A 4,499-nucleotide genomic window follows, 5' to 3' on the forward strand; every position below is an offset into this window, starting at 1 on the left:
GGGAAGAGTGGATGGATGTGAGTAGTGAAAAGGTGATTGGGAAGAGAGATTGAGGTGATTGGTGAAGGATTTTGGGGAAGAGTGTTTATGGGATTGTGTGAAAGAGGGGTGAGAAGAAGTGAGTGGAGGTAGGTGGGGATCCTGTGGGGTCCACAGATCCTGAGGTGTTCAAGGATTTAAAACCTTGCACCAAATTAGGCATGTAAAATGCCCTTGCACACAACTCTGGGCGTTCAGCGCCAGGTTGGTGCCCATTTTGGGCGTTCAACGCCCATTTACTGGCCATTTCTGGTGTTGAATGCCAGAACCATGCTTGTTCTGGGCGTTCAGCGCCAGCTCCTCTCCAGGGTGCAATTCTGGCGTTCAGCGCCCAGATGATGCCCATTTTGGGCGTTCAGCGCCCAGATACTGCCCATTTTGGGCATTCAGCGCCAGAACCATGCTCTGTTCTGGCGTTGAACACCAGGCAGATGCTTCCTCCAGGGTGTGATTTTTCTTCTGCTGTTTTTGATTCCGTTTTCAATTTTTATATTTATTTTGTGACTCCTCATGATCATGAACCTATAAAGACATATAACTAAGAAAAATATAGTTAGATAAATAGAAATTGGGTTGCCTCCCAACAAGTGCTTCTTTAATGTCAATAGCTTGACAGTGGGCTCTCATGGAGCCTCACAGATGTTCAGAGCATTGTTGAGACTCCCCCAACACCAAACTTAGAGTTTGGATATGGGAGTTCAACACCAAACTTAGAGTTTGGTTGTGGCCTCCCAACACCAAACTTAGAGTCTGACTGTGGGGGCTTTGGTTAACTCTGCTTTGAGAGAAGCTTTTTTTGCTTCCTCTCCATGGATGTAGAGAGAGATCCTTGAGTTGTAAACACAAGGTTATCCTTATTTAATTGAAAGATCAATTCTCCTCTGTCCACATCAATCACAGCTCTTGCTGTGGCTAGGAAAGGTCTTCCTAGGATGATGGATTCATCCTCTTCCTTTCCAGTATCCAGGACTATGAAATCAGCAGGGATGTAAAGGCCTTCAACCTTTACTAACACGTCCTCTACTTGTCCATAAGCCTGTTTTCTTGAATTATCTGCCATCTCTAATGAGATTCTAGCAGCTTGCACCCCATAGATTCCCAGTTTCTCTATTACAGAGAGGGGCATGAGGTTTATTCCTGAACCAAGGTCACACAGAGCCTTAAAGATCATGGTGCCTATGGTACAAGGTATTATGAACTTTCCAGGATCCTGTCTCTTCTGAGGCAATGTCAGTTGATCCAGATCACTTAGTTCATTGGTGAACAAGGGAGGTTCATCTTCCCAAGTTTCAATACCAAATAATTTGGCATTTAGCTTCATGATTGCACCAAGAAACTTGGCAGTTTGCTCTTCAGTAACATCCTCATTCTCTTCAGAAGAGGAATACTCATCAGAGCTCATGAAGGGCATAAGGAGGTTTAATGGAATCTCTATGGTCTCTAGTTGAGCCTCAGATTCCTTTGGTTCCTCAGAGGGAAACTCCTTATTGATCACTGGATGTCCCAGGAGGTCTTCCCCCTTGGGATTCATGTCCTCTCCTTCCTCTACAGGTTCGGCCATGGTGCTTATGTCAATGGCCTTGCACTCTACTTTTGGCTTCTCTTCTGTATTGCTTGGGAGAGTACTAGGAGGGATTTCAGTGATCCTTTTACTCAGCTGGCCCACTTGTGCTTCCAAATTTCTAATGGAAGACCTTGTTTCATTCATGAAACTTACAGTGGCCTTGGATAGATCAGAAACTAAGTTTGCTAAATTAGAAGTATTTTGTTCAGAGTTCTCTGTCTGTTGCTGAGTGGATGATGGAAAAGGTTTATTATTGTTAAACCTGTTTCTTCCACCATTATTAAAGCCTTGTTGAGGCCTTTGATCCTTCCATGAGAGATTTGGATGATTTCTCCATGATGGGTTATAGGTGTTTCCATAAGGTTCACCTAAGTAATTCACCTCTGCTATTGCAGGGTTTTCAGGATCATAAGCTTCTTCTGCATAAGAAGCCTCTTGAGTACTGTTGGATGCAGCTTGCATTCCATTCAGACTCTGAGAAATCATATTGACTTGCTGAGTCAATATTTTGTTCTGAGCCAATATGGCATTCAGAGTATCAACTTCAAGAACTCCCTTCTTCATAGGCGTCCCATTACTCATAGGATTCCTCTCAGAAGTGTACATGAACTGGTTATTAGCAACCATGTCAATGAGTTCTTGAGCTTCTGCAGGCATTTTCTTTAGGTGAATGGATCCACCTGCGGAAGTATCCAATGACATCTTTGATAGCTCAGATAAACCATCATAGAATATATCCAGGATGGTCCATTCTGAAAGCATGTCAGAAGGACACTTCTTGGTCAGCTGCTTGTATCTTTCCCAAGCTTCATAGAGGGATTCACCTTCTTTCTGTCTGAAGGTTTGAACATCAGCTCTAAGCTTGCTCAGCTTTTGAGGAGGAAAGAACTTGGCTAAGAAAGCCGTGACCAGCTTATCCCAAGAGTTCAGGCTATCTTTGGGTTGAGAGTCCAACCACACTCTAGCTCTGTCTCTTACAGCAAAAGGGAAAAGCATGAGCCTATAGACTTCAGGATCTACTCCATTAGTCTTAACAGTATCACAGATCTGCAAGAATTCAGTTAAGAACTGAAAAGGATCTTCAGATGGAAGTCCATGAAACTTGCAGTTCTGCTGCATCAGAGAAACTAGCTGAGGTTTCAGCTCAAAATTGTTTGCTCCAATGGTAGGAATGGAGATGCTTCTTCCATGTAAATTAGAATTAGGTGCAGTAAAGTCACCAAGCATTCTCCTTGCATTATTGTTGTTGGGTTCGGCTGCCATCTCCTTTACTTGTTCGAAATTTTCAATAAGGTTGTCTCTGGATTGTTGTAATTTAGCTTCTCTTAGTTTTCTCTTCAGAGTCCTTTCAGGTTCTGGATCAGCTTCAACAAGAATGCCTTTTTCTCTGTCCCAGCTCATAAGAAAGAGAAGAGAAAAAGAAAAGAAGAGGAATCCTCTAATCTGAGCAACAAGATGAACCGTCAGTTGTCCAAACTCGAACAATCCCCGGCAACGGCGCCAAAAACTTGGTGCGCAGAAATTGTGATTACACTTTAATTATGTAAAATTCATTGCTCTTTCTTTCCCTGGTGATGACGCCAAAAACATGATGCCAATGCCATGGTTCACAACTTCGCACAACTAACCAGCAAGTGCACTGCGTCGTCCAAGTAATACCTCACGTGAGTAAGGGTCGAATCCCACGGAGATTGTTGGTATGAAGCAAGCTATGGTCACCTTGTAAATCTCAGTCAGGCGGATATAAAATAGTAATGGGGTTTTCGAAATTAATTAATAAAATAGGGATAGAAATACTTATGTAAATCATTGGTGAGAATTTCAGATAAGCGAATAGAGATGCTTTCGTTCCTCTGAACCTCTGCTTTCCTGCTATCTTCATCCAATCAATCTTACTCCTTTCTATGGCTGGCTTTATGTAATGCATCACCATTGTCAATGGCTACTTTCGGTCTTCTCTCGGGAAAATGATCCAAATGCCCTGTCACGGCACGGCTAATCGTCTGGAGGCATCACCCTTGTCAATGGTTACATCCTATCCTCTCAGTGAAAATGGTCAACGCACCCTATCACGGCACGGCTATTCATCTGTCGGTTCTCGATCATGCTGGAATAGGATTTACTATCCTTTTGCGTCTGTCACTACGCCCAGCAATCGCGAGTTTGAAGTTTGTCACAGTCATTCAATCCCAGAGTCCTACTCGGAATACCACGGACAAGGTTTAGACTTTCCGGACCCTCATGAATGCCGCCATCAATCTAGCTTATACCACGAAGATTCTGATTAAGAGATCTAAGAGATACTCATTCGATCTAATGTAGAACGGAAGTGGTTGTCAGGCACGTGTTCATAGGGAATAATGATGATTGTCACGTTCATCACATTCAGGTTGAAGTGCGAGTGAATATCTTAGAAGCGAAATAAGATGAATTGAATAGAAAACAGTAGTACTTTGCATTAATCTTTGAGGAACAGCAGAGCTCTACACCTTAATCTATGGAGTGTAGAAACTCTACCGTTGAAAATACATAAGTGAAAGGTCCAGGCATGGCTGAATGGCCAGCCCCTCTGACCTAAGAACCAGGCGTCCAAAGATATCAAATACAATAGTAAAATGTCCTATTTATAATAAACTAGCATCTAGGGTTTACAGAAGTAAGTAATTGATGCATAAATCCACTTCCGGGGCCCATTTGGTGTGTGCTTGGGCTGAGCTTGAAGTCTACACGTGGAGAGGTCATTCTTGGAGTTGAACGCCAGCTTTTGTGCCATTTTGGGCGTTGAACTCCACTTTGCAACTTGTTTTTGGCGCTGGACGCCAGAATTATTCAGAGAGCTGGCGTTGAACGCCAGTTTACGTCGTCTAAAATTGAGCAAAGTATGGACTATTATATA

General features: G+C 43.0%; 1 non-coding gene across 1 annotated transcript; it reads left to right on the forward strand.

Moving 5' to 3' along the window:
* The first annotated feature begins 2,359 nt into the window (after positions 1-2,359).
* Positions 2,360-2,467, forward strand: LOC112787967 (small nucleolar RNA R71). The gene has a single exon (XR_003195352.1). It is a non-coding gene; the product is annotated as a small nucleolar RNA R71 (small nucleolar RNA).
* Positions 2,468-4,499: the final 2,032 nt, after the last annotated feature.

This window comes from Arachis hypogaea, chromosome 20, assembly GCF_003086295.3.
Source record: "Arachis hypogaea cultivar Tifrunner chromosome 20, arahy.Tifrunner.gnm2.J5K5, whole genome shotgun sequence".
Taxonomy (NCBI): domain Eukaryota; kingdom Viridiplantae; phylum Streptophyta; class Magnoliopsida; order Fabales; family Fabaceae; genus Arachis; species Arachis hypogaea.